Source organism: Macrotis lagotis, chromosome 7 (genome assembly GCF_037893015.1).
Source record: "Macrotis lagotis isolate mMagLag1 chromosome 7, bilby.v1.9.chrom.fasta, whole genome shotgun sequence".
Lineage (NCBI taxonomy): Eukaryota > Metazoa > Chordata > Mammalia > Peramelemorphia > Peramelidae > Macrotis > Macrotis lagotis.
The window spans coordinates 136,474,157-136,489,898 of record NC_133664.1 but is presented as its reverse complement, the minus strand read 5'-3'; the positions used below and the strand labels follow the sequence as shown (position 1 = coordinate 136,489,898).

At 33.8% G+C, this 15,742-nt stretch overlaps 1 protein-coding gene across 1 annotated transcript in view; it reads left to right on the top strand.

Moving 5' to 3' along the window:
- Positions 1 to 15,742, top strand: part of LOC141494158 (uncharacterized) — a 70,866-nt gene that overhangs the window by 1,120 nt on the left and 54,004 nt on the right. The gene's annotated exons all lie outside the window — the stretch shown is intronic.

Below are 15,742 nucleotides of genomic sequence, written 5' to 3'. Positions count from 1 at the left end.
GAGGCTCATGCATTTGAAGGCTTCAGAGAAGTCAATAAAGATGAGAACTGAGAAAAGATCATTAGATTTGACAATGAAGAGACCACTAGAATCTTTGGAAAGTTTGGAATCTAGACTGTAAAGTGTTAAAGACAATGACAGGAGATACTTGTTGTCAAGGATCCTCTGGTGGTATTTGCCCCCCCCCCCAAATACAGGAGAGATGTGGATTTATAGGGGAGACAGATGTATCAAATAAAGGTTTTTTGAGAATGTAGAGAAAATATGGGAATGTTCTTAGGCAAGGAGGGAAGTAGCCATTGGTGGGGAAAGATTGAAGATAATTGAGAAAAGGAAGAATAGAGGGGCAATCTCTGAAATAGAATACTCTCCCTTTGTATATGTAGAAGCATTTTCATTGCAAAGAGAATGACCTTTTCATGTGAGATGACTGAGGGAGGAGCTAGTGACAGAAGGCATTTGGATGATGTTAGATGAGGAGGAGGAAAAGGGAGAGGTCTCAGGTAATGACATCAATTGTTTTAGTAAACTATGAAGCAAGATTTTTAACTGAGAAGGTACATAGTGAACCATGGGAAGTTTGAGGAGGGATGAAAAATATTTAGATCTGCTGTGGTAATTGGGACAGTGAATTAATTTAGGGGAAAAAAACTATAAAGGCATTACCTTGCAGCAGGGAGAGCCCAGTTGAGGGTTATATGCAACATAAATTAGTAGTGGACCTAGTGAACACAGTTGTATGATTTTCTTCATATTTATTTAGCAGCATGTATATAGGAGCCAAGGCAGCATATAGCAGGAGTGATTCAAGCTTGAGGTTTGGCAGGATACAATTGGCAATATGGCAAAGGGGGAAGGGACTGAAGGGGGAAGATAGTGTAGAGTTGAATAAACATTGAATGGTTCACAAAGAAATCAAGATGGGGAAAGAAGACTGTAGCTAGTATAGGAGTGATGGCCTCAGATTAGAGGTCCTAGTATAGACGAAAAATAGTTTAGATTAGTAATGGAAATGACATTTTATTGTGATCATGAGAAATTTAGAATTTGTAAGTATCACAGTGGTACATTTGTGAGTGATCTAAGGTATTAACTATCTTTGTAAGTGGATGATATAGGATATAAAGAAGTAGGTTATATGAAATGAGAGAGTTGAGAAATCGTGGAGTGAGAGTGTTAGAAGGGAGAATTAACATATATATGTTGAAATACCTTTGAGAGAAGAGAAAGTTTCTAAGGTAATGTGTGTTAAAAACATCTATGTATAAACACAATACATAAAAGATAAATATAGGGGGGCAGCTAAATGGCACCGTGTTTTATTAGTTCAATGGTTTTCTTGTTTTAATTTATAATTTCATCTTTAATTTTCAGAATTTCTAATTTTATATTTAATTAGGGATTCATAATTTGTCAGTTCTCTAAAATTTTTTAGTTGCATGCTCAGTTTATTGATCTCTTCTTTCTCTATTTTATTCATATAAGCATTGAGATGTAATATATTCCCTAATAGAGTGAATAGAGCCCAAGAGTCAGGAGGATCTGAATTCAAATCCAGTCTCAGAAACTTAATACTAACTTGACTGTGATCTTGGGCAAGTCACTTAACCCCATTGCCTTGCAAAAAATATGCAAAAAAGAAAAAAGCAGGATAAATTGGGAGTTGTCTCTGAGAGAAGGCCCTTTTTTTTTGGGGGGGGGGAAGGGGTGTTTTTATAAATATTTTGTTTTTTCATTTACAAGTATGGTAGTTTTTAAAAATCATTTTTAAAAAAGGTTTTGAGATTTACAATATTATATTTCTCTCTCCCTCCCTTCCCCCCCCAGCAGAAAGCAATGGGATATACATTTGTAACCATGCTAAACATAAAACAAAATTGAACATGTTGTGAGAGAGAACCATATCCAAAAGGAAGAAAGAACGCATTAGAGACATAAAATTAGATAATGCAATAAGACAACTTTTAAAAATTGAAGATAGTTAGCTTTGGTCTTCATTTAAACTTCACAGTTCCTTCTCTGGATCTAGATGGTTTTTTCCCCATCACAGATCCCTTAAAATTCTGTTTATTGTACAACTGAAATGAACAAGTCCATCATGGTTGATCATCTCCCCATATTGTTGTTAGTGTATATGATGTTGTTCTGGTTTTGATCATTTCACTCAGCATCAATTCATGCAAGTTTTTACAGGTTTTTCTAAAATACTATGCCTCATGATTACTTATTGAACAATAGTGTTACAACACAAACATATAACACATTTTGTTCAGTCATTCCCCAGTTGATGGGCATCCCCTCAATTTCCAGTTCTTTGCCACTACAAAAATAGCTTCTATGAATGAATATTATTATACATGTGGTTTTTACCCTTTTTCATGATCTCTTCAGGATTACAGACCCAGTAATGGTATTGCTGGATAAAAGGGTATACACATTTTTATTGTCCTTTGGGCATATTTCCAAATTGCTCTCCAGAAAGGCTGGATCACTTCACAACTCCACCAATAATGGATTAGTATCCCAGATTTCCCACATCCCCTCCAACGTTGATCCTTATCTCTTTAGTCATATTGGCCAATATGAAAGGTGTGAGGTGGTACCTGAGAAATGCTTTAATTTGCATTTCACTAATCAATAATGATTTAGAGCAATTCTTCATATGACTATAGATAGCTTTGATTTCCTTGTCTGAGAATTATCAGTTGGGGAATTACTTTTTTTATATTGACTCAGTTTATATGTATTATATATTTGTATGTATGTGTGTTAGAAATGAGTCCTTTGTTAGAAACACTAATTGTAAAAGTGTTTCCCAAATCACTATATTCCTTTTAATTTTGATTTCAGTGGCTTTGTTTGGGCAAAACCTTTTTTAATTTATTGTAATCAAAATTATCCATTATGTTTTTTTATAATGTTCTCTGTCTCTTCTTGGGTCATAAATTGCTTTCCTTTCCATAGATATGACAGGTAAACTATTCCTTGGTCCCCTAATTGGCTTATAATATTATATTTTATGTCTAAATCCTGCACCCATTTTGACATTATCTTAGTTTAGGATGTGAGATGTTTGTCTTTGCCTAGTTTATGCCACACTCTCCTCTAGTTTTCCAAGTAGTTTTTATCAAATAGTGATTGTTTATCCCCAAAGTTGCAATTTTAGGGTTTATAAAATAGTAGATGACTGCAGTCATTTATTGCTGTCTCCTTTGCATTCAATCTATTCCACTGATCCATCAGTCTATTTCTTAGTCCAGTATCAGAGAGTTTTCATTACTGGTGCTTTATAATATAATTTTAGATCTGGTATAGCTAGGCTGACTTCCTTTACATTTTTAAAAATTAACTCTCTTGATATTTTTGACCTTTTGTTCCTCCATATGAATTTAATTAATATTTTTTCTAAAGTAATTTTTGGGAAGTTTGATTGGTATGGCACTAAATAAGTAATTTAATTGAGGGATAATTATCATTTTTATCATATTAGTTCATCTTACCCAAAAGCAATTGATATTTGCCCAGTTATTTGGATATGATTTTATTTGTGTGAAAAGGGTTTTATAGCTGTTTTTATAAATTTAAGGCAGGTAGACTCCCAAGTATTTTGCCTGAAGTTGTTTAAATGTGATTTCTCTTTCTTTCTTCCTGCTGTATCTTGTTTGTAATATATAGAAATGCTGAGGATTTATGTGGATTTCTTTTATATCCTGTGACTTTGCTAAAGTTGCTAATTGCTTCCAGTAGTTTTTTTAAAGATGATTTTCTACAGTTCATTAGGTATACCATTGTATTGTCTGCAAAGAGTGAGAGTTCTGTTTCTTTATTACAAATTCGCATTCCTTCAATTTCTTTTTCTTGTTATTGCTAAAGCTAACACTTCTCATACAATATTTACTAATGGTGGGTACAGTCATGCTTGTTGCATCACTGATCTTATTAGGAAGAGCTTCTTGCTTATCTCCACTACATATAATGAATGTTGATGGTTTCAGATACTTCAGATAGATAATTTTGAGGAACAGTCCATTTATTCCTATGCTCTCTAGTGTTTTCAGTATGAATGAGGGCTGTATTTTGTCAAAAGAGTTTTCAACATCTATTGGGATAATCTTATGTTTTCTGTTAGGCTTGTTATAGATAGGGTCAATTATGCTGATAGCTTTTCTGCTATTGAACCAACCTTGCTTTCCTGGTATAAGTCCTGCTTGTTCATAATGTATTATCCAAGTGATAACTTGCTGTAATCACATTGCTAATATTTTATTTAAAATGTTTCCATCCAGATTCATTAGGGAAATTGGTCTATAATTTTCTTTCTCTGTTTTGACTCTTCCTGGTTTAGGTATTAGCACCATATTGGTGTCATAGAAGGAATTTGGCAGAGTTACATTTTTCAAATATTTTATATAGAATTGAAACAAATTGGTCCTTGACTTTTTTTTAGGGTTTTTCAAGGCAAATGGGGTTAAGTGGCTTGCCAAAGGCCACACAGCTAGGTAATTATTAAGTGTCTGAGACCGGATTTGAAACCAGGTACTCCTGACTCCAAGGCCGGTGCTTTATCCACTATGCCACCTAGCCGCCCCGATCCTTGACTTTTTAGTAAAATTTCCTTGTGAATCCATCTGGCCCTGGAGACTTTTGATAGGGAGTACATCGATGTCTTGTTGAATTTCTTTTTCTGAGATAAGTTTATTTAAGTATTTATCTCATCTTTTTTTAAACCTAAGTCTTCCTGACTTTATTTTTTAAAGAGAGATTTTATTTACTTTGAATTTTACAGTTTTCCCCCCATTTTTGCTTCCCTCCCCCTCCCCCCCACAGAAGGTATTCAGTTGGTCTTTATATTGGTTCCATGTTATACATTGATCTCAGTTGAATGTGATGTCAGAGAAATCATATCCATGAGGAAGGAAAAAAGCTATCACATCTTCTTAACCTGAGTAATTTATATTTTTATAAATATCCATCCATTGCACTTAGAATATCAAATTTATTAGCATACATTTGCTAAAAAATGGTTCTTAATTATTTTAATTTCCTCTTCATTGATAGTGAATTCTCCTTTTTTCATTTACTAGTAATTTTATTTTTTTCTTTTTTTAATCAAATAAACCAAAGGCTTATTTATTTTATTGCTTTTCATTCATAAAAATGAACACTTAGTTTTATTTTTCTTGTTTTAATTTATAATTTCATTTTTAATTATCAGAATTTCTAATTTGATATGTAATTGGGGATTTATAATTTGTTTCTCTAACATTTTTAAATTTAACAGTTTATTGATTTCTACCTGCCTTAAATTTCTTCTTTCTCTACTTTATTCATATAAGCATTGAGATGTACTATATCCCCTCATAACTGCTTTGGCTAAAATTCTTTAAATTTTGCTTTGTTGTCTCCTTATTGTCATTGTCTTAGATGAAGTCATTAATTCTTCCTATGATTTGTTGTTTGATTCATTCATTCTTTAAAATTAGTTTATTTAGTTTGCAATTCCTTTTAGGCTTATCTTTTTTATGACTTTTTATTACACAGGATATTTTTTGCATCATGATCTGAAAAGGATGCATTCAATATTTCTACCTTTCTGCCTTTGATTTTGAGGTCTTTAATGTCCTAATATATGGTTAATTTTTGTACAGGTGCCATGTACTCCAACAAAAACGGAATATTCCTTTCTATGCCCTTTCAATTCTCTCCAGAATTCTATCATACCTAAGATCTATCATATCATATCTTCTATTCTCCTCCTTAACTGTCTTCTTCTTTATTTTATGCTTAGATTTATCTAATTCTGAGAAAGGGGAGTTGAGATAGCACCAATAAAGTGCAACCTTTTAGGAGGATATAGTTTCTTTATCTCATTCTATTTTTGAAGCTGCATTGTCTGATATAAGGATGGCTACCCCTGCTCTTTAAACTTCAGCTTAAATATAATATATTTTGCTCTAACCTTTCACTTTTACTCTGTAATGTCTCTCTCTCTGCTTCATATGAGTTTCTTGTAAGCAGCATATTGTGGGATTCTGGTTTTTAATCCACTCTGTTAACCACTTCCCTTTTATGGAAGAGTTTATCCCATTCACATTCAAAGTTATAATTACTAACTCTTCATTCCCTTCCATACTATCTTCCCTCCATTTGTATTTTCCTCCTTCTTTTTCCTTATCCCTTCCTCCCGAATTTTCTGCTTCTGATTTATCACCTCCCCTAATGTGTTTACCCCCTTCTATCCATCCCCTCCCTGTTCTTTTCCCTTTCCCTTTTCCACTTCTTCCTTCCCTCCCTTCTATCAGTCTCTCCTTCCCTCCCCCACTTTCACCTCCTAATACTTGAATGTTAAGATAAATTTCTAAACTCAATTTAGTGTGTCTGTTAATCCTTTGAGCCAAATCTGGTGAGAATAAGAGTCAGGTAATTATCACCTTCTCCCTTCTTTCTCTTTTTTGCAATAGGTCCCTTATACTTCTCCATGCAATGTGATTTTATCCCTTTACTATTTTACCTTTTTAATGATTTTTTAAAAAAAAAATCATTCCATCCAAGTCATGGACATACCAGGACTGTCCATACCTTCAACCTAAGTATATTCCCTCTAACATAGTTACAATTCTCAAGAGTTATGAAAATCTTCTTCCCAGGTAGGTTTGTAAACAGTTTAATCTTACTGAATAATAGTTTTTTCTTTTCCCCTGTTTAACCTTTTCATGTATCTCTTGTCTCCTGTTTGAAGATCCAATATTCTTTTATATTTGGTCTTTTTATCAAGAAATATTGCAGTTATCTCTTTCCATCATTTCTCCTGAAAGAGATAATGGACAATGAATTGGTTGTAATTCTAAGTCACTTGCTCTTCAGAGTATCATATTTTAGTTCCTTTGGTCACTTAATGTTGATGCAGCTGGGTCCTGTGTAATGCTGACTGTGGTTCCTTGGTATTTGTATTACTTCTTTCAGGCCTTTTGCAGGATTTTTCTCCTTGATTTGATAGTTCTGGAACTTGGTCACAGTATTCCTTGGTGTTTTTATTTTGGGTTCACTTTCAGGAGGGGACCAATGTATTCTTTCAATGATCATTTTTTCCCTCTGGTTCCAGGATATCAGGGCAGTTCTCCTTAACTATTCCCTTAAGTATGGATTTTTTGGGGTTTTTTTTTTGCTTACAGTTTTAAGTAATCCTTTGATTCTTAAATTGTCTTTTCTGGATCTATTTTCCAGGTCAGTTGATATACCAATGATGAATTTTACATTTTCTTCTATTTTCTTCTGTTTTTGGTTTTAACACATTCTTAGTGTGTCATGTAGTCATTAGTTTCCATAGATTCCAATATCTTTTTTTGGAAAAGAATTTTCTGGGGCAGTTAGGTGATGCAGTGGATAGAGTACTGGCCTTGGAGTCAGCAGTACCTGAGTTCAAATGTGGTCTCAGACACTTAATAATTACCTAGCTGTGTGACCCTGTGCAAATCACATAACCCCAGTGCCTTGTAAAAATTTTTTTTCTTCATTTACCTGTTACATCTCCTTTTCCAATTAGTGAATTCTAGATTTGAAGAAGTTTTTCTCCTTTTAAATTTTTCCAATTGGCTTTTTTTGTTTTTGTTTGTGTTTTTGCAAGGCAATGGGGTTAAGTGACTTACCCAAGGTCAGAAATCTAGGTAATTATTAAGTGTCTGAAGTCAGATTTGAACTGAACTCCTCCTGACTCCAGGGCTGATGCTCTCTATCCACTGAACCACCTAGCTGCCCCTCCAATTGTCTTTTGGAGGTAATTATTTTCTTTTTTGCATTTGTCCAGTTGATTTTTAAAGGATTTTGTTTTCTTATGTCTTTTTTTGTTGTAAGATGTTAATTTTCTCTTTTCTTTTCTCAGTTTTTCCATTTGATTTTTATTTTAAACTCCTTTCTGATCTCTGCTAAGAAATCTTTCTGGGCTAGAGACCAATTCATATTCTCCTTTGAAGATTCACATAGAGGTGCTCTTCTGTCCTCCTTTTCTTAGCCTTATCTCCAAGGTAACATTTAATATACCTTGCTTAGGGCTGACCTTTCTTTATTTTGGACTCTTTCCCTATTGTCTTGCTTTGGGGAAGGGACTGGTTTGCAGAACTTCAGTGTTGAAATCCCTAGAAACCTTGCTTACTGGAGTTAGGAACTTTAGAGTGTTACTCACTGGACCAACCAGTAAAGAATGCCAGAAGCTTTCTATGGATTGTCTGTGTTGGAGGTCTCAGTGGTCCACTACCTAGGCCGGAACTTATACAATCAGGGCTAGAAAGTAATCAGTGATGAGGAAGATCTGCTGCCTACTCCCAAGTCCTGGGGCAAGGTACGAACTCCTGGGACTGTTTCTGTATTTGTATTGGAGAAAGCCAGTCCCTCTCATAAGAATCCTGGAGGCTCTGCTGGGAATAAGGTGGTTCCCCTGGAAACCCAGGGTCTCTGTGGCCTGGTCCTTCCACACCAGTTGAACTGGTCAGATGGGTTTCTTGGGCAGCGCTGCTGGATTTCTCCCTTTCTGTCCCCTGCACACACTGAAAAGCCTTCTGCTGCAGTTCTCTGGTAAATCCCAGCTTTACCCTGCCTCCTATGGCCTGGGTCTCTGCTCTCTGCACTGGTGTGCACACACTCTCCCCCCATGACAGACCTTGCCAGAAGTTGTTCCCCTCTGTTCTTCTGTGGGTTCTATCAATTCAAAATCTGTTAAGTGGTTGATGTCAGTTCTGAGGGATAGCCAGGAGAGATTAAACCAGTGCCTGGCTTCTCTCTACCATCTTGGGCAGAAGTGTGGAAAGCACTAGTTTTAAGGGAAACTGAGAAAAGCTTCTTGTAATAGATGAGACTTTAGCTGAAGCTTGAGGGAAGCCAGGAGGTAAAGGTGAGGAGAGGGACAGCATTGCAGCCTGGAGGCGTCAGTGAACACACAGTATCAGGAGATGGAATGCTGTGTGTGAGGACCAACATTTGTGAAGTGTATACTATGTAATTATCACCATGCTAAGAGCTGGGAATACAAAGAATGGTAAAAGTCAATCCCCATTCTTAAGACAATCACATTCTAAGAGGGTAGACAAAATGAAAATAGCTGTGTACCAACAAGAAACTACATACTAGATAACAGAGGAAGACATCAGCTTTAAGGGAGATTGGAATAAACCTGGTAGAAGGCATTTATCAGGGAGCTTGGTAAGCCAGAAAAGACAAAAAATTGAGAGGACAGAGGAAAGAATTCCTAACATGGGGAACATCTAGTAAAAATGCCTATAGTCAGGAGAAAAGAATGTCTTAGACTAGGAACAGCAAATGTTTACTCTCAACTCAAACTGTTGTATCCAGTATAGAGCAGAGGATTCTAGTAATCAACTTCTCCTATGGTTTGCTTCCAAGTCCTTTACATCTCCAGCCCTCCCAAATGACCTATATTCAAGAGACTGGTTCTTATGTGTAGTTTATAGAATCAATTTCATTATTTTTTCAGCATACCTGATATAATCATCTAATTAAGTGCATATGTTAGAGTTTCTCATGCTATATGGACAAGGATTTATGGTTTAATTGGTATAGGGAACTACCTTTACCACTCTTATGGCCAAATCTTTTCTGTAAAATTAGAGGTAAAATGACTTGTCCAGGTTTACACAGCTAGTATGACTTGAACCTAGTCATGCTGAAAGATTCAATGCTAGTTTTCATTTTTATTTCTTCTTATTTATTTTTCAGTTATATGCAAAGATGTCAAATTTCATTCTTTTGCAAACTGTTGAGTTCCACTTATTTCCACCACTTTCCCTTCCCAACTCCCTCTGCATGGTAACAAAACAATCTGATAGGGGTTGTACATGTAAAAATCATGTTTAACATATTTCTATATTTGTCAAACTATGACAGAACTAGAAATAAGGGAGGAAACATGAGAAAAAATAAAAGAAGTTTTAAAAAGTGAACATAGTGTACATTGCTCTACTTTCAGAATCCATAGTTTTTTTACCTCTTGATGTGGATGACATTTTCCTTAACAAGTCTCTCAGGATTGTCCTTGATCAGTGAGCTGCTGAGCAGTATTGTGTAGGTCATAGTTCATCATCTCACAATGTTAATGTTAATGTGTATAATATTGTTCTGGTTCTGCTCATTTCACTCAGCATCAATTCATGAAAGTTTTCCCATGCTTTTCTGAAGTCAAGTCACTCATGATTCCAAACAGAACAATAATACTATATAATATTCATATACCATAACTTATTCAGTCATTCCCCAATTGATGAATATACCCTCAATTTCCAATTCATTGTCACTATAAAAAGACCTTCTATAAATAACATTGTACATGTAGGTCCTTTTCCCTTTTCTTTAATCTCTTTGAGATATAGACTTAATAGTGGTATTGCTGTATCAAATGATTTGTACAGTTTTAATTTGTGGTTCCATATTGCTCTCCTGAATGATTAAGGATCAATTCACAACTCCACCAACAGAGCATTAGTGTTCCAGTTTTCCTATATCTCCTCCAAGGCTGATAATTTTGCTTTTGCTGCCATTTTAACCAATCTGATAGATGTGAAGTGGTACCTCAGAGATGATTTATTTTGCATTTCTCTAATCTATAATGATTTGAAGCATTTTTTATTTGACTAAATAATTTTGATTTCTTCACATGAAAACTGTTCATATCCTTTGACCATTTATCAATTGGACAATGAGTTGTATTATTATGCATTTGACTCAGTTCTCTATATAGTTTAGAAATAAGTTAGGGGCAGCTAGGTGGCACAGTGGATAGAGCATCTGCCCTGGAGTCAGGAGGACTTGAGTTCAAATCTGACCTCAGACACTTAATAATTGCCTAGCTGTGTGAACTTGGGCAAATCACTTAACCCCATTACCTTAAATAAATAAAAAAGAGAAATAAGTCCTTTATCAGTAACTCCATTTCATAGATCTGGCATAAGATTATTTATTCTTTATTCTCCTAATTGGCTTATGGTATCACCATTTGTCTAAATCCTGTACTATTTCCATCTTATCTTGGGATAGATATTGGTCTATGCCTAGTTTCTGCCATACACCTTTCCAATTTTACCAGCAGTTTTTGTAAAGTAGTGAGTTCTTTTCCCAGAACCAGTCAGGTATTTGGGTTTATCAAACAGTAGGTTACCATAGTCATTTAGTACTATTTGTATTGTACCTAATCTGTTCCACTGATTCATTTATTTCTTAGTCAAAACCAGACCATTCTGATGACTGCTATTTTATAATATAGTTTTACGTCTGTTATGGCTAGGCCACCTTTCTTTGCATTTTATTTTCATTAATTCCCTTGATATTCTTGTCTTTTATTTCCTCGATATTCTTGTCTTTTATTTCCTCAGATGAATTTTGTTACTCTTATTATTTCAAGCTCTATAAATTAGTTTGATTATTATGTCTAATTTTTCATTCATCTAATTATGCTGAGTTTATTAAACTATACATGCAATAGAATCTTTAAAATTGCATCATGGCAAATATGCATGTGGAATGCATTAAAGACTATTTTCCTTGTTAAATATTGGAAAAACTATGGAATCCTTACTGGAAATTTGATGGTTTGAAGTGCATTATTCACTTTCATGGATTGAAGTTTGTATAGTTTCTTAATTGGTGAAAAAATATAAATAATTATATGTATTCTTAGAAGTAATAAAATCCTGTCCTGCTATATATTTCCCCCATATTTTTCATATCATTATCTTTATCAGTCACTCAGTAGTTTTTGAAATTAAACATGATAAGCTATATATTGTGTTTTTCTTAGTATCTTTATTTGTTTAAAAGCCAAGACTTATTACTTGTGCATATGGGTCCATGTTGGTATTCCATTGACAGAGTCAATGAAGGAATGAATAAATAAGAACAGCCCCATATCTTAAAGATACTAGGTTTTTGCTCACTGAAATCAGAGGGATTCATGATTTCATGGTTGACTGGTTATGCTCATTGATCACCTTCTGATGAATATTCCATCATTTGGAGATTAATAGCTTTTTCCCATGGTTTTCATATGGTTTTTATTCCCTGAGTGTAATTTGTAAACCATAAAACAGGACCTACCTATATTATTAATGAAAATTAATTTAATTAATTAAGAATTAATAAATGTATTAGGGGGCGGCTAGGTGGGATAGTGGATAAAACACCGGCCCTGGAGTCAGGAGTACCTGAGTTCAAATCTGGTCTCAGACACTTAATAATTACCTAGCTGTGTGGCCTTGGGCAAGCCACTTAACCCCATTTGCCTTGCAAAAACCTAAAAATAAAAAGAATTAATAAATGTATTGCCATTATTATTAATCCTGTTTTGCTGATATGATTATTAAAATCACTTAAATGTAGGAAAGATAATGGAAAAGAGTGTGAGTAGTCATTGGCTTAAATATGAACATTATTTAAATCTAAATTTAAAAAAAATCCTATAACCAATTGCTGTGATAATTAAAAAAATGTTATTCCTTTTTTAAAGCTTTAGATACTTTTAAATGTGTTCATTATTGACCAAAGAAGAGAGTATTTGCCATTGGATCCTGAACAATAGGTCAGTTAGTCACTAGTTTTAAAATTAACTGTACTTCATTTATAAGGAAAAGCTCCCAGGATGATGAACATTGAATTTGCAAACATCTGCTACATGTGAACTCAGATTAAAAACTGTCACAGACTCTTCCCCTTTCCCCTCTACCTTCATGGTTATATTCTTCTAAAAATGCACAACCAAATTACTCTCCTTCCATGGTGCCACTAAACCAAAATGATGGCTGAATTTTTCTTTTACCTTCTTTTCTCCTAATATTAGCATTTTATGCTACTTTGCTTTCTTCCTTTTTGATTTCTTTCATTTCTTTTAACTCAGTTTCCAGTTTAAGCAATTTCACAAATGAACATCAACACATTTTAAAATTACTTCTCCTCTCTCTGCCGACTCCTTCTCAGGTATATCTCTATCCTCTCTGGTCCTTTTTTTTTTTTTACCTCTCTCTTCTTACCTTCTTTGTCCCTTTGACAAATAAAAAAAAATCTTACTTTAATCATAATTGATGAGCATGGAATAAACCTGTATTATGAAAGTGAAAATTAGTGTAAAGTGAATTAGGGAAGCTCAATTTTTTTAAAGATGCCTTCATAATCTCCATAATGAAAGACTTCATTTACTTCCCCCTTTTCTTTTTTTTAAATTAAATATTTTATTCATTCTTTTTTCCCTAAGTACCCCAATTTTTTTGCAAAATTTTAAGTTTTACAATTTTACAATTTTTACAATTTCTCTTCCTTCCATTACATAAAGTAATCTAATCTGGTATAAGCTATATATTTATAACCATGCTAAATATACATCCATATTGATCATGTTGTGAGAGAAGAATCAGATTCAAACAGAAGAAAACATTAGAGAGAGAAAAAAAGTGACATGATACTTAAGACAACTTTTAAAAATTGAAGATAATAGGCTTTGATCTTCAACTCCTCTGGATATGAATGGTTATTTTCTTTCACAAGTCTTTTAAAATTGTATATTATTATACTGCTAAAATGAACAAGTCCATCATGGTTGATCATCATCCCATGTTATTCTTAGTATATATATATATATATATATATATATATATATATATATATATATATATATATATAATGATGTTCTGGGTTCTGTTCATTTCACTCTGCATCAGTTCATGTGTGTCTTTCCAGGTTTCTCTGAAATCCTGTCTCTCATGATTTCTTACAGAACAATAGGTTCATTTAGCCATTCCCCTGATGGGCATCCCCTCAATTTCCAATTCTTTACCACTACAAAAGAGGTGCTGTGAATATTTTTGTACATGTGGGATTTTTACCTTTTTTCAATATTTCTTCAGAACACAGATCTAGTAAAGCTATTCCTAGATTAAAGGGTATGCACATTTTTACTCCAAATTACTCTCTAAAATGGTTAGATCAGTTCACAACTTCATGAACAAAGCATTAAGCTAATCTGAGAGGCGTGAGGTGGTATCTCTTGAGATATTTTAATTTGTATTTCTCTAATCAACAATGCTTTAGAGCAAGTTTTCACATATGATTTCTTTGTCTGAGAATTGCCTTTTTACATCTTCTGACCATTTGTCAATTGGAGAATGAATTGGTTTTCTTTCTTTTATAAATTTGACTCATTTCATATATATATATATATATATATATATATATGACTCCTTTGTCAGAAATATTAATTGTAAAAGTTGTTTCCCAGCTTACTACAGTCTTTTTAATCTTAGTTGCAGTGAAAAATCTTTTTAATTTACTGCAATCAAAACATCCAGTTTGTTTTTTGTAATGTTCTCTATCTCTTCTTTGGTCATAAACTGCTCCCCTTTCCATAGATCTGACAGGTAAACTATTCCTTGTTCTCCTACTTGACCAATAATATTATCTTTTATGTCAAATCCTGCACCCATTTTGACCTTATCTTGTATAGGGTGTGAGATGTCGGTCTATGCCTAGTTTCTGCCATACTGGCTTCCAGTTTTCCCAGCAGTATTTATTGAAGATTGAGTTTTTAACCCAAAATCTGGAATCTTTGGGTTTATCACACAATAGAATTTTTTCAGAATTGATATTTTATTTTTCCAGTTACATGTTATGAAACTTCTTCAACATTCATTCACATGTATATGCATATTTATAAGTTATATAATTTCCTTCCACCTTCTCTACCCACCCCCCTCCCCTCAATGGCAAACAGTCTGATTAACATTGTTCATTTACATTTGTGTTTAACATGTTTAGAGATTAGTCATTTTCTGTATCAGAAGTTAGGACTAAGGGAAAAGAAAGAAAGCCATGAGATAGGAAAGAAAACATAAGAGAAATTTTAAAAAAGTGAACATAGAGTTCATACAGATTCTGTAGGTTTTCTTAGTTTTGTTTTCTTTTTCATCCTCTGAATGTGGATAGCATTGTCCATGACTCTCAAGGTTGTCCCAGACCTCTGAACTGCTCAGAGGAGCTGCACACATCAAGGTTGATTAACTTATAATGCTGTTAATGTGCACAATATTCTCTTTGGTTTTACTCCCTTTGCTCATCATCAGTTCTTGTAATTCATTCTATGCTTCTCTAGAGTCCAACCATTCAAAATTTCTTTTAGAACAATAGTACTCCATAACGTTCATGTATCATAACTTTTTCAACCATTCCCCAATTGATGGATTTACCCTCAATTTCCAATTCTTTGCCACTACAAAAAGAACTGCTATGAATATTTTGTAACATGTTGGACTTTTCCCATTTGTAATGATTCCTTCTGGATATAAACCTAGTATTAATACTACTGGATCAAAGGATATGTTTTATTTTTATTTTATTTTAATTATTTTATCAGTTTTATTGCTCTTTGAAAATAATTCCATATTGCTCTCCAAAATGATTGGATCAGTTCACAGCTCCATTAATGTCCCATCCTCCTATGACCTTTCCAACATTATTTTCCCTTTTTTGTCATCTTAATCAATCTGGTAGGTGGGACGCGGTATCTCATAGTTGTTTTGATTTGCAGTTCTCTAATCAGTAATGATCTGCAGCATTTTTTCATATGATTCTAGTTTTAACTTCTTCATTTGAAAACTGCCTGTTCTTATCTTTTGATCATTTAGCAATTAGGGAATAACTTGTAACCATATAAATTTGATTCAGATCTCTTATATTTTAGAAATTAGACCTTTAATAA